We start from the raw sequence: 15,813 nt of genomic DNA, 5'->3' as shown, positions 1-15,813 counted from the left end.
TAATAGTTATATATGTTAATAATTAATTTTTTAATATCTCTAATTTTATGACCAATATCATTGACTCCTAAACTTTCATAATAAGTGGTTAAATAATTGAATAATTACTAAAGTCACTTAATCTAATACGAGAGTTAAAAACATATGTTATTAAATAAATCGATAGAATTAAAAAAAATTATATTTTTTAAATTTTATAGTAATTATTGTCATATTTAAATTATTATCATATTGATATTCTTATAACTCACCAAGCATATTAATACAAACAACCTAAAAAAATATGCATAGTAAATATATATATTACATTATTAAAAAGTTTTAAAATTCTTTCGCATACATTCCAATGTTGCGAATATAAGCAAACTTTCATAATATTATTTGTAATAAAAATATATAATAATTTTTAATATTCAAAAGATTTTTTAAATAATTTATATATTGAATTCCATTAGGTAGAAATATCTTTAGGAAATCTTTTGATCCTTTTATTATTTAATTTATAAAATATGACTTATTTTTTTCATTACTTATGGATGACTTCACATGAATGAAATAGCTTGCTTAATAGGAGAGATAAAAGTTTGAACATAAATTCAAAACATGACGAGCACATCTAACATGAAAAAAAAAAAACCATGGAAACCAAGTTGGCAAGCTTTTTGTAATTTCAAAATAAAAGCGGTATTTATCATTGTATTATTAAAACCAATGGAAAAAATTTTTAACAATCAAATAATATATTATAAAATTTATCATTCCCTAAATATTATTGATTTTATGTCATTTGACAAAAACTCTAAAAGCAATAAGTTTTTTTACATGGTCCAATCACTATCAATCTAATGATAAGTGATTCCTAGTGTATATTTGCCAGTGATCACTCTAAATATTAAAATAAATAAAAATATAACTATTTTTTTTTATAAAAAATGTATAATGTGCGAGCTAATGTGGTACACGGAATTTGTCATGTGGTAGGATTTAAAGCCTTGACAATAATTGATAAATCTAATTTTTTTCATCAAAACTAAAAGACAAATATTTAACAAAAATTAATATAGCTAATGTTTGATAGTTTTTAATATAAAAATTAAAAATGGGATTAGTAGGGTACTCAAAAATTTAAGTTTGACTTTTCTCCACGTCAAGTTGTTTATTGGATGTTTCTTTACAATATAATTTAATAATGTTCATATTTTTTTAAAAATGACCATAGATGTGTTCATACTATTACCTACCTGGTAATTATTCTCTTAATAAATTTCTCCTCGCTTAGCAGGAAAAGAAATTTCTTTCAGAACTCTTCAGATAGCAGCATCACGACAGCTAGAGAAAGGTTATGTCCTCTTATAATAGAGCAATTTATTCTGCTTAAGAAAATTCGGAACTTCATATCGAGGTCTCAACCTCTTCTCCAAGCTATATGTAAGACGGAAAATGATATATGTCAGCTCACAACCAGCTTCCTTCACAAGTTGGGCTTGGAGACAAGCTAGCAGTAAGGAGAGTCATTCATCTCCCGGAGGCTCTGATGATCCGGATATTGTTAGGGTTTTTTTTTCCTGAGTTTTTGAATAATATTTATTGAGTCTGTTTAGTTCAGTTATTTATTAAGTCGATTTAATTTAGTTAAAATCAGATAAAGATTTATTTAATATTTATTTATTATTAAGAGTCCAAATTCTGATGGACCATAGGTGGAACTCTGTAAACAATGATGTAACTCTTTCTTTTAAGGAATCAATCAATGAGTTCCAATCTATGGACAAACCTTAGGAGGTAGATCCCCTCGAAGTGATCAAGGAGGCCGACCCCCTCAAAGTGATCAAGGAGGCCGATCCCCTCGAAGCGATCATTTCCTTTTCTTCATTTTCTTCCACGATAAGACCTTAGAGTTTTAACAATTGGTAGCAGGGCAGCGATCCTCGGCGTTCTCGCTGTAGTATTGTCATAGCTATAAAAAAAAAAACGTTTGTAAGAAGGTGAACCCGACAGCCACCGAGAAGAAGACGACCAGCAGCCTTTAAAAAAGAGAGAGAGAGAGAGAGAGAGAGAGAAGAAGAAGAAGAAGAAGAAGAAGCAACAACTGCAGCCACGCACCCTTGCTTCTGGCCAGCTCACCCGTCGCCCGTCGCTGCTCTTCGGCCAGCGATCGACTCTGCCCCACTTCTAGCCAGAGTCCACCATCGCCTCCCATTTGAGCCACCACCGTTGCCAGGAGATGACACTACCAACGTCCCACTCCGCCGTAGCCCTGCTCCTCTTCTCCACCGCCGCTGCAGGGCAACTCCTTCTCCACCGCCGGTGTTGCTTCCCGGCCGATCGATCACCGCCGCCCGCCTCCCAACTACAACTCTATCCGTGCCCCCCCTTGGGTCGCAGCCGCAGTCGCCGGTTGCCGCAGCCCCAACTTCCCTTCTTCCCCACTGTTGCTGCAAGGCAACTCCTTCTCCACTACCGCCGTTGCTTCCTGGCCGCTCGATCACCGCTACCCGCCTCCCAACCGCAACCCTAGCCGTGCCCCCCCTGGGTCGCAGTCGCAGCCCCTCGTTGCAACGGTTACAGAAACAAAGCTTCCTCTGTTGTCGCAGCCCTCCTTCCCTATCACGACCCTCGCTGCTATTGAATCTCGTATTTTGATGATGAAACTAATTGATAATTATGTTTTAATATGCATTTTAAGTGACGTAGGATGCTTTGATCAGGATGAGACAATTAAAGCAGGAAAAATCATATTGGGCCGGAGGAACATGTTAGAAGATTGGACGTCGGGCTAGTGGATCAGTCGACGTATCGACAGAAGGCTTCAGGCCGTGGATTCAGGCATCGGGCCAAGAAGAGCAGGTATTGCGCCAAGGATATTGGAGTTACGGAGTCAACTGGCTGATTGGGTAATAGGCCGTAGGAGAGGATGATGCGCCAAAGAATCAGACGAAGCGTCAAGGGACCAATGACATGCCAGACAACTTGATTAATGCTTAGTATTAATTGTCTAGATCAAAGTTTGTTTTACATATGCAGGATTAACTACGATTACAGCAAGACATGCAGCAGGTGTTGTGCCGGAGTCAAGACTAAGATCACGTTGGGGGTTCGAGAGTTCGACGGAAGTCCGGATGATCGTCGGAGGTTCTACGGGAATAAATCCGAGAAGTCCAGGAGCTTGCCAAAGAAGCTCGTCAGAACTCGCTAAGTGGATCGTCGTAAGTCCAGGAGTTTGCTGGAAGTCTGCCGGAGCATCGCCGAGGGTTCGTCGGATGTTCGCCAGAAGTTTGCCGGAAGCTCACCAGAAGAAGCGATTGATGCACCAGAGCAAGTTGCAGTATTAATGTCTTAAATATCGTAGTTAGCATGTAGATTAAGTTAGGAATAGAAGGTGATCCCATTAACTTAATCTGGGGGCAATTGGGCCCTTGACAGACCCAAATTAGGCCGAATGGATTAGCCCATTCGGACCTAGAATTCTTGTCCAGTGGTGGCACCGCCTAGGAGCTCAGTCTCCCAGGAATGCCAGGCAGTGGTACCGCCTGAGCTCGGTCTCTGAGCAAAGCTGAGTAGTGGTACCACCCCTGTTAGGCGATGGTACCGCCTGAGCTCGGTCTCTGAGCAATGCTAGGCGGTAGTACCGCCTAGTTATGGCGGTAGTACCGCCAGGACCCCGGAAATTCGGGAGATGATATTTTTGAGCTCCAAATTCGAACTAGTTGAGGTCTATATAAACCTCACCCTTTCTTGCACTTCGCTTAATCTTAAGTTGAAGAACTTTCCGAAACGATTTTTCATCGAAAGTGTTTTTATCATACGAACATCGTTTTAAATCGTCGAAAGTTATCCGCTGCACTAATTCACACCCCCCCCCCCTCTTAGTGCTTTTGATCCTAACAATTGGTATCAAAGCCTCGTTTTTCATATTTGGTTTAACACCCAAATTGAAATGGCTCTTTTCGGCAACCAAGAGGGTCACTCTCTCATTCATCCTCCCTTTTTCAATGGGACGAACTACACTTATTGGAAAACTCGAATGAGAGTTTTCTTGCTTTCATTGGATTTGAATTTATGGCACATTATCGAATCCGATTTTAAAAGGTCTTCTCTTCCAATAAAAGATTGGAATGATTTGGAGAAGACATTTTCTTTAAATGTTAGAGCTATAAACGCTCTATTTTGCGCCTTAGACAAAATCGAGTTTAATCGGGTTTCTACTTGCGAATCGGCTTTCGACATATGACACATTCTTGAAATCACACACGAAGGCACAAGTAGTATTAAGGATTCTAAAGTTAATTTTTTAATGCATGATTTCGAGCTCTTTCGAATGAAGCCGAGCGAAACCATTGTTGACATGTACACTCGTTTTATGGATGTCGTCAATAGTTTAAAAGCTCTTAGCAAATGTTTTTCGGATTTTAAACTTGTAAACAAGATTTTGCGTTCTCTTAATAAAACTTGGGATTCAAAAGTAATCGCTATTCAAGAATCAAAAGATTTGAACCATTTCCCTCTTGAAGAACTAATAGGGTCTTTGATGACCTATGAATTAACGTGCAATACACGTGAAGAACTTGAGAACCACTTTCCACAAAACAGGAAGGATTTGGGACATAGAACATTTGAAGACCACTCGAGCATAAGCCCAAGTGATGGTGAATATGAACTCCTCGCTAAGAAATTTAAAAAGTCAATGAAATAAAAACTTAAGAACAAAAAGAACGGAACTACTTGCCTTGAATGCAAGAAGCAGAACAAAAATCGAAACCCCCTTAATTTATTTTGAAATTACTTGATTTTTTCATGATGTATTTTCTTTTTTTAATAATTATTCTTGAAAATTATATGTTTAAAAAAAATTAAAAATGCAAGAATATAATCAAGCTCATAATTTTAAAAATAATAATGAAAATTATATGTTTTATGTTAATGGAATAAAATGTTAGATTTAAATCTAATGATAATATGTATAGAGCCTTATGTGTACAGGAAGATAAGTGAAAGCGCTATCACCTTCTTGGTGCTGTATATAGATGACATTCTAATTATTGGGAATGATATAGGAATACTCTCCACGGTTAAGGCTTAGTTATCTAGACACTTCTTCATGAAGGACTTAGGCAAAGCATCTTATATTTTGGAGATTTGAATCTATAGAAATATATTCAAGAGGATGCTTGGTTTATTCCAATCTAATTACATAGACATCATTGTCAAAATATTTAGTATGAAAAATTTCAAGAGATGTCTCATACCGATAAGACACAAAATATCACTATCGAGGAGTATATCCCAAAAGACTCTTATAGAAAGGACAGACATGAATAGGATACCCTATGTCTCAGCGATAAGATCTATCATATATACTATGTTATGTACCAGGTCTAATATAATACATGCTCTAAGTATTACAAGTAGGTATCACACGGATTCAGATTTGAGATTTGAAATACTGAAAGACAGTAAAATACATCCTTAAATACTTGAGAAGGAGTAAGGATCTGATATACGAAAAAAGTAAAAAGGTAACATATTAACTTATTTAATAGTATCAATCGATACAAGCACATGTACTAATCGATTCTCGACCTTTTTCTACGTATAGACTAATATCTAATCTTTTTCCTACGTACTAGTCTATACGAGCTAGTCTGTATACTGATAACACATGTACTACTCTAAACAAGCTAGTCTGTATACTGATAAGATGTTGTATCGGTACGATATTCTTCGTACTATTTCGAGTTGTTCATCAAACATCGATAAGAAGTCTCAAAAACCAAAATATTGATAAGAATTAAACAAAGAAGATAGAAAGATAGAAATTGTAGAAGAACTATGAAATGTATAAGATGTAATTGGCTAATACATTTTGATAGTGAGCTCTTGATAGCCATTTATACACATTCAGCATGGAGGATTTTTCTCAACTGCTGAGAGATTTCCTCAACTGCCTTGAGGAAATCTTATCTGCTTATCATGCCCCCGCAAGATTGAGCTTCCATCAAGGATGCCGATCTTGGACCGATGAGATGAAAATAGTTTACGGGCGAGAGGCTTTGTGAGTGAGTCGGCTAGTTGATCTGCTGTATGTACGTGAGAAACTCGGAGTTGATGTCTGACAACTTGATCTCGCACAAAATGGAAGTCGATGGCTATGTGTTTCATGCGGGAATGGAACACTGGATTGGCACATAAATAAGTAGCTCTAATATTATCACAATATATTATAGGAATAACCGTGGAGTTGACGTTGAGTTCCTTGAGCAAATTTGTGACCCAATTGAGTTCAGCAGCGGCGGTGGCGACGGCACGGTATTCAGCTTCAGTTGTAGATCGTGCAACCGTCTTTTGTTTTTTAGAACTCCAACTGATTGGAGTAGCTCCAAGGAAGACAATGTATCCGGATGTAGATGTTCTATCATCAAAGTTCCCTGCCCAATCAGCATCAGCAAAGGCATGGAGATGGAGTGAAGTATTTTTATGAAGAAAAATGCCATGATTAAGAGTCCCTTTAAGATACCGCAAAATTCGTTTGACCGCAGACCAATGCGTAGTAGATGGTCGATGCATGAATTACGATAACTTATTGACGGCAAATGAAATATCTGGACGGGTGAGAGCCAAGTACTGTAAGGAGCCAAGGACTTGTCGATACTGAGTCGAATCTGTAGCAGGACTTCCATCACATAATTTAAGTGATTCACTGGTAGAGAGAGGAGTTGTAACCTCTTTCGCATCCTGCATGTTTGCCTTTGATAATAAATCTTGAATATACTTTCTTTGTGATAGGAAGAGACCTGAAGATGTAAATGTTGCTTCCACTCCCAGAAAGTAGCTTAAAGTTCCTAGATCTTTGAGGGAGAATCGATCGGCCAAGTGCTTTAGAAATGCCTGAGTCTTCAAAGGATCATTTCCTGTGACAATAATATCATCCACATATACTAAAAGATATATTATGCTTCCATTGTGCTGGCAAATGAATAACGAGGCATCAGATTTTGAATTGATGAAGCCAATTGAGGTCAAAAACGAGCCAAGCTCGTTATACCAAGCCCTTGGAGCTTGACGAAGTCCATAAATAGCTTTTTGAAGTTTGCAGACATGCCTCGGATATTGAGGATGAACGAAACCAGGAGGTTGTTGCATAAAGACATCTTCAGTAAGTGACCCCTGTAAAAAGCAGCAGCCATCTGGAAGAAGCAGCAGCCCTCTTCAGCATTGCATACAGCTACTCTTCTACATCTGACGTCTTCATCATCTACCTCCCGACCGGAGTCCGACCATCCCTCTCGTGGCGACGTCTCCGGCCCTCAGCCGTAGCCATTCGCTGCAGCCTACTGCAGCACTTGCGGCTGCTAATATCAGATCCGTGGGCAACGCTCCTAAAGGAAGCACAGTCACGGCCTTTGTTTCTACCGCCAGCTGCTGCTCCCTTGCCAACCGAAGTCTTCCGCTGAAAACTCCGTTGCTCTTCCGGCCACCAAACTCCAATACTGCATTACTGCAACTATCTCCAACCTTGCAGATTTCTCCAGCATCGCTGCAGAAATCACTGCAAGTTGCAGAGATTTCTTCCACCTCGCTGCAACAATCCAGTGCCAAATCCAGCCCACCAACTATGGTTACGTCAAGATCGCCTCATCCTCCAAGCTATTCAAGCTTCCGTTGCTGGATCCATTGCCCCGCTGATATCCTCATGTACGACTGCTGCAGAAGCATGGTGCAAATTACAAACAACTTTGGCAAATCGCTCGCGTACTCGCATGCTCGGACTTCTCTCCAATCTGATGAAAATGAAACAAGAGGGAAGTACTATTGCTGATTATCTACAAAATATCAAAGTTATCATCGATGAGTTAGCATCGCCCGTAAACTATTTTCATCTCATCGGTCCAAGATCGGCATCCTTGATGGAAGCTCAATCTTGCGGGGGCATGATAAGCAGATAAGATTTCCTCAAGGCAGTTGAGGAAATCTCTCAGCAGTTGAGAAGCAGATAAGATTTCCTCAACTGCCTTGAGGAAATCTTATCTGCTTATCATGCCCCCGCAAGATTGAGCTTCCATCAAGGATGCCGATCTTGACGTAACCATAGTTGGTGGGCTGGATTTGGCACTGGATTGTTGCAGTGAGGTGGAAGAAATCTCTGCAGCTTGCAGCGATTTCTGCAGCGATGCTGGAGAAATCTGCAAGGTTGGAGATAGTTGCAGTAATGCAGTATTGAAGTTTGCAGACATGCCTCGGATATTGAGGATGAACGAAACCAGGAGGTTGTTGCATAAAGACATCTTCAGTAAGTGACCCCTGTAAAAAGGCATTGTTAACATCCAATTGTCGTATGTGCCAGCCCTTTGAGATAGCCAAACTCAGGATAAGACGGATTGTTGTGGGTTTAACAACGGGACTAAATGTCTCTGTGAAGTCGACACCAGGTCGTTGATGAAACCCTTTGGCGACTAGACGTGCTTTGTATCTGGCAACGGATCCGTCTGGGTTCCGCTTAATTCGAAAGACCCATTTACACCCGATGATATTTTGTGTGTGATGAAAGGGTACTAAGGTCCATGTAGAGTTATGGAGGAGAGCATCATATTCGTCACACATGGCTTTACGCTAGTGAGAAGATTTTTGAGCTTGAGTGATTGTAGTGGGTTCACTGGCCTCAGTGGAGGAATTTGTTATAGCATGTAAGTCAAGGACTTGACGTGGTTTGAAAATACCACTTTTGGAGCGTGTTGTCATTGGATGTCTAGGGGGGGTGGAAGTGGTAGATTGTGTTGGTGGTATAGCCGAGGGCGAGTCACTGTCATGGACCGGGCCAACCGTCGGCACAACAATGTCACTAGATCTAGGAGAAGGTAAAGCCAGTGGCAATGTTGCCGAGGGTATGACTTCATTAATAGGGGAAACTTGTGAGGAAGGGAGTGGAGGAATAGAGGGAGTGAGAAGCTGTTGAACTGGAGTAATAGTAGTATGTGAATTTTGAGAGTAAGGACTGGACGGTGTCATTGGAGGTTCGTGTGATGAGATCGGAGGGATATTCCAGTGATGTATGTTTATCGGAGTAGTTTGCATGGTAGGATTATTTTGAAAAGGAAAGACAGACTCCTCAAAGATAACATGACGTGATATAAAGACCTTTTTAGTTTGGGGTTCATAGCATCGAAAAGCATTATGTTCAAGAGAGTAGCCTATAAAAGTGCAAGGCTTAGATCGTGGTGTTAGCTTATGTGACGCATAGGGACGGAGCCATGGATATAACCATGTGTACTTAGTAAAATAATCTACAAAAATGACATAAAAACGAAACTTGTCAAAAGAAGGAATTGGGGCAGGGCCCCACACGTCGGTATAAATGATTTCAAATGGTTTAGAGCAAGAAATGGAGGTTGTCCCAAAAGACAGTTTATGACTTTTATTGCAAAGACAAGCATCACAATGATTAATAGTGCTATTGATTTTCAAGGTAGGAAGAGAATAACGAGAAAGTAATTTTTGCTGAATAAAAGGGGAGGGATGACCAAGACGACGATGCCATACATCAACCGGAGCTGCGATTGAGGAGTGAGCAGTAGGAAGGGTAATTTGTGAAGTGGATGGCCACTCATAAATGTTGTCTTTGTTCTGGCCCTGGACCAAGGATGCCCCCGTGCTCAAATCCTTGACAAGAAAAAAGTTAGGAAAGAATTCAATTGATGTATTATTTTGTTTACAGAATTGAGAAACGGAAATGAGGTTTCTTTTAATGTTAGGTGCACACAAAACATCATCGAGTGTAAAGGTTGTGGTAAGTGAACTAAGCGTTAATATTAGATCGCCTCATTTGGAAGAAGCAGCAGCCCTCTTCAGCATTGCATACAGCTACTCTTCTACATCTGACGTCTTCATCATCCACCTCCCGACCGGAGTCCGACCATCCCTCTTGTGGCGACGTCTCCGCCCCTCAGCCGTAGCCATTCGCTGCAGCCTACTGCAGCACTTGCGGCTGCTAATATCAGATCCGTGGGCAATGCTCCTAAAGGAAGCACAGTCACGGCCTTTGTTTCTACCGCCAGCTGCTGCTCCCTTGCCAACCGAAGTCTTCCGCTGAAAACTCCGCTGCTCTTCCGGCCACCAAACTCCAATACTGCATTACTGCAACTATCTCCAACCTTGCAGATTTCTCCAGCATCGCTGCAGAAATCGCTGCAAGCTGCAGAGATTTCTTCCACCTCGCTGCAACAATCCAGTGCCAAATCCAGCCCACCAACTATGGTTACGTCAAGATCGCCTCATCCTCCAAGCTATTCAAGCTTCCGTTGCTGGATCCATTGCCCCGCTGATATCCTCATGTACGACTGCTGCAGAAGCATGGTGCAAATTACGAACAACTTTGGCAAATCGCTCGCGTACTCGCATGCTCGGACTTCTCTCCAATCTGATGAAAATGAAACAAGAGGGAAGTACTATTGCTGATTATCTACAAAATATCAAAGTTATCATCGATGATTTAGCTTTGATAGGTCATTCTCTCAGCGATGAAGAAGTCCTAATCCATACCCTCAATGGCCTAGGAGGCGAGTACAAAGAACTGATGGCAGCACTTCGGGCACGTGACTCACCAATATCATTCGAAGAACTTTATGATAAGTTGATCGACTATGAGACGTACTTGAAGCGTGATGATAAGTTGCCCGGACCACCTATTACAGCTCTGATACCATGATAAGAATTAAACAAAGAAGATAGAAAGATAGAAATTGTAGAAGAAACTATGAAATGTATAAGATGTAATTGGCTAATACATTTTGATAGTGAGCTCTTGATAGCCATTTATACACATTCAGCATGGAGGATTTTTCTCAACTACTGAGAGATTTCCTCAACTGCCTTGAGGAAATCTTATCTGCTTATCAAATATTCACCTACAAAATAATGTTATGGTGTGTACGTAATGTTGCAAAAATCAAAATCTTTTAGCTAATAGTTCAACTAAACAATCGAAGAGTTTGTAAGCATCCAACATGTGGTTGAGTGACTTGGTAACAGTTTGAAGTAAACAAACATAGTAGTTAAGACTCAAGTGACAGCTCCTAATGTGTCCATAAAATCCAGTTTTTGTCAAACACACCTGGGATAGACATCATCTTTTAAGACCTCTACAGATCTCATTTGACATCAATCAAGCAAATTAGAAGCAAGATTATATTTTACACAGCACCTTACAAAGACCTTTAAGCAAAATGAATCATAATGAGATATTTTAAAAATTTATGAAGCTGATCACAAAAAACTAACAAACTAAAGCATCTAAAATGTTGAAACTGACCAAACTGCTCATTGAACTCTTGTCACCGAAATAGAAAGCCTGCCATTTCAAAAATCAAGGTTTCCAAGCTTCAGACTCCAAATCATATACACTATCACACAGATCGAAGTCCATGAATGCACCCAAGTCATCATCCCCATTCAATAGCCTGCTTGGACAACAAACAAAACAAAATTATATAGAAATGAGCGAACCATGTTCTCCAAAACAAGACAAGGATAGTATGAACTGGACCGGCCCTGACCGACTGGAAGGAATGGAATCCTGCTAAAATGACTGCAATCTGAAGTTTATGTTTGATGGAATTCTGGTCGAAGAATCTTAAAGGTAAGAAAAGTTTTCCAACTAAATACTTTATAGGATGCAGCACATGAGAATATCAAGTTAAGTGTAATGTAAGAATACTCTAACTATCACCCTATCTTTGCATGGGTAAAGGAACCAACAAGTTACATATATGATATATGAATTGAACTCAGCAGTTTTTAGCTTCCTACTTTATCGCATACAGCTTGATCCTGAATTTTAGCATCCTGGTTCCTTCAGTTTGTTTCATATCAAAAATTCATCAGATATTATCAGAGGGGTTTACAGCTAAAGTAAGGTACAGTGTACAATAAATCAGATTGCAAAATTTGTTTCAGTTGGCTCTTGGCTATTTTCCACATAGCTCCTCATTCTCTAATCACTCTGTGACCCGATGTATCTATTGTTATTATATCAGAGCTTTTTCATATTCTTCCTATATCATGTTTGTCACCATTGAAACTTGTTCTCCTCTTCAATAGGAAGCCTTGCCATCTCCTAAGCAGAAAGATCTTGCTATCGTCTGGGTTTTTTTTCTTAAATTCATAAGCTAATCAAATCTGAACTTTACTGCCTCATGTGATGTATTACATTCCAATTCACACATCACAACCCATAAGAAAAGTATTCTCAGGGAGAATCAACACAGTCAATTAAACATGGTGAAAACTTCAACAACTAGAGAACAAGAAAAATCAGAACTTATTATTACTCAGAATGCATATGTCAACAAGTGCATATTAATAATCCAAAAACTTTATAAGGTTAAATATCATGCTTTATTGGTAAATAGAAAGCACAAAAGCAACATATTAGAAAAAAATTAAAAACCAAAACTTATAAGCAAAATTAACCAAGAATATCGCTATATCATAATAGTTCTAATTGTCAACTACAAGTTATTTCCATAAGGTAGACAATGACAAAAGAACCATTGGCATAAACATATATACTTTTATCTCAATCTAAAAGAACCTGATTTTTTTGGTTGAATAAATTTTCTTATTGGTGGCAGAGAAATATCATAGAAAAGGGTCACACAACACACAAGGCTCCCACTAATGAAATTTCTGGGAAGGGCCAATATACGCAAAGAAGGCTATTGCTACAAAGAAATAACATTGAGACAAAAAAATTGCAAAGATACAAACAATAATCACTGCTTAATCATCCTCACCAAATGAAAGGTAGGCCAATCAATTTGCCATCATGTGCTGAATTTGAATTTTATTGAAGCTGAAAATTTGCAAAAGCAATTATCACGATCTTTTTTGGTACTTCCAAATTTCTCCTAGGCATCATTTGGTAAGATCATGGGAATTCTAAACAAGCACCCTTAAGATTCCACCCAATAGTCTCCACCCTAAGATCCTATGCTAAGAAAGCATTATCCAAATCATGCCCTCATTCGAGTTCCAAAACCCCTTTGGGATGCATGCTTCTCGTGAATTTGAGCCAAACCGACCCTCTAGATCTCACCCTGTATATCCTAGGATTCAAATTTCAAATGCAGTGAGGTTTTACAAATCTTATATCCCCCAACCAAACACAAAATCTGATCAAACTCTAGTGAGACTAATAAGTTGGTTGGCCAATCTAGTACCAGAAACTCAAAAGTTAAAATGATGCAAAGCTTATGGAGAAAATGAAAATTCAAGTCTCTAGAGAAGACACACAAGGAGTAGCATCTTACACAGCAGCAATGAATACAATGGCTATTGATATTGTGTATATTATAAATGATGAAAAGATTTATCAAAATATTGACCTGTCTGATCAGAAAAGGCTCCATTTAGTTAGCTTCCTGCTCATCACAAGTTCTCATCTACAGTAATGTCCTAATCAACTTTGTCCCTATCTTTTTCTAATCATGGACACATAGTACCACAGCTGGTATATTAAACCAAGGTATACAGTTTCGAATGATAACACCCGGTACGAGCGGTACATACCGGTCCGATAGTAAACCGGTACGTGGACCGCTCTCTACCAAACGATATTTTTTATTTATAAATAAACAAAAAAAAATAATATATATATATATATATATATATATATATATATATATATATATATATATATATAAAGGCGACGTCGCCTCGTTTTTCTGTGACATCACCTCGTTTTTCAGCGACGTCGTCTCGGCGACGTTGCGCCGCCTAGGGAGAAGAGAGGCGACGCCGCATAATTTTTTAAAAAATTTTATATATAAATAAATAGATATATAAATAAAAGATTATATATATATATATATATATATATATATATATATATATATACGACGTCCCCTCGTTTTTCTGTACATTTTTTAAACTTTTATATATAAATATATAAATAAATAGATATATAAATAAAAGATTATATATATATATATAGGTGACGTCGCCTCATTTTTTTGCGATGTCGCCTCGCCTGGGGAGAAAGAGAGGCGACGTCACCGAATTTTTTTTTTACTTTATATATATATATATATATATACCGAATGATATATCGAGCGATATACCGAACGGTATATCGAGCGGTGTATCGAATGGTATATCGAGCGGTATACCGCTCGGTACAGTATACCGTACCGTATCAAGAAAATATCAAAATTTTGGTACAGTATAATATTTCAATCCTTTTATCAAACAACTGAAAAGCAACAAGATGAAAAAAAATGATATGATTGCTACCAAGACAACCATCAAATCCATACCTCTCATGAACCAAAGAACAAGTTACTTGTTGAAATAAATAGAGATTTAATGATTTTACTATACTACAACTAAGTTGATATTATAAGTTTGCAACAAGATTTGAGTGATACAACAATGCTTTACTGACCGATTATGTGAAGTCCTGAATAAAATTATCACACCTTAGGCAATCGATCATCTGGTTCCAACCATATACCTGCAAAAGTTTTTCAATTTTGTACCAACTAGCTGCTTCCTGTAGTCGTGAACATATGTAGTAGGCAGGCCCAGACAAGTTAATAACTTGAAAGTCTATTGTACAAGAAATATATTAAGTAGCCAACATCACAAAACTTCAATGCTTTTAATCAAGGTAGGCAATACCGAATGATACCGTCCGGTACGGACGATACGTACCAGTCCGACGACATATCGGTACGCGAACCGCCCGCTACCGAGCGGAACGAAAAATAATAATAAAATTATATATATATATATATTAGAAAAAGGCGACGTTCGACAACATCGCCGAGGCGCCTATTTCGGATTTTATATATATATATATATATATATATATATATATATATATATATATATATATTTATATATTTAAATAAATGAGGCGACGTCGCCTTTTAAATATATATATATATAAATATATATATAATCTTTTATATATATATATAAATATATATATATATATTAATTTATATATATATATAAACGAGGTGATGTCGCCGAAGCGACGTCGCCGAAGCGACGTCGCCGAGTTATATATATATATATATATATATATATATATATATATATATATATATATATATACCGAGCGGTATACTGCTCAGTATACCGTTTCGTACCATACCGAGCGAACGTCGAAACATCGGTCCGGTATGATATTACGAACCTTGCTTTTAATAGTACAGCTTGCATAATAATGATAAAGATGGACATTACCAAAATACATACAGAAAAAGATGGGTAACCAAAGAGCGACTATAGAAGACAAACTATCAACCTGACATGAGTTCAAGAATAAGGAACATCTTCAATACCACTGGTGCATACTGTGTTAATAGCAGCGCACAATCAAAGCATAGTTTAATTATTAGAATGAAAAAATGAGTTGTGGTCAGAGTTCTCATCCAGTGAGTTCACATCAAAATTTCCATCAATAAACATGCAAAAGGTAACTAGTACATCTTACACCATTAGGTAATCATTGCAACTTGAAAATTCAAGAATAAACTGTCAACAAACAGAATAGTTGAAAGTGCCATCTCAAAACACAGAAATAGCAGATACTCATCATGAAATATTGGCAAATCTTTATACAGGATGCAAATGCATACCTTCAGACTATATAACACGTCAAATTGTAGCTACGCTCAATAAGTACAATGTAAAAAGTTCTTTGAAGAAAAGACTGTCTGCTGATTTAACTAACAGTTCATTTAGAAAATCTATTAGCTTCATGGTGAATATTATCTTACACAATTACCAGCATCTTGTTAGACAACTAAACTA

The sequence above is a fragment of the Musa acuminata genome, unplaced genomic scaffold (assembly GCF_036884655.1).
Source record: "Musa acuminata AAA Group cultivar baxijiao unplaced genomic scaffold, Cavendish_Baxijiao_AAA HiC_scaffold_1137, whole genome shotgun sequence".
Lineage (NCBI taxonomy): Eukaryota > Viridiplantae > Streptophyta > Magnoliopsida > Zingiberales > Musaceae > Musa > Musa acuminata.
This window is presented reverse-complemented; position numbering follows the sequence as displayed.